This window comes from Onychostruthus taczanowskii, unplaced genomic scaffold, assembly GCF_017590055.1.
Source record: "Onychostruthus taczanowskii isolate IOZ18803 unplaced genomic scaffold, ASM1759005v1 scaffold117, whole genome shotgun sequence".
NCBI lineage: Eukaryota > Metazoa > Chordata > Aves > Passeriformes > Passeridae > Onychostruthus > Onychostruthus taczanowskii.
The window spans coordinates 909,535-909,862 of NW_024498318.1; positions in this window are offsets into that span (position 1 = coordinate 909,535).

Below are 328 nucleotides of genomic sequence, written 5' to 3' on the forward strand. Positions count from 1 at the left end.
AACTCAAATAAACAAAAAAAAAAACCAAAAAACCCCATATATATATATATATATGAATGATATACATATATATGCAAAAAATTAAAATAATTATATATAAAATATAGCATATATACACATATATACACATGAATAAAACATATACATACAATTGCATTTAAAATGTGTATATTGTGTTTTATAATTTATATTTTATATATATTTATTAGCATGCCCGCCGTGTACTTTGTATGTAAAATGTATCTATAAAATATAGATTGTGCTTTATGAGGTGTATATTATATATAATAATATCTAATTACATATTTTAAAATATATCAATTGGCTT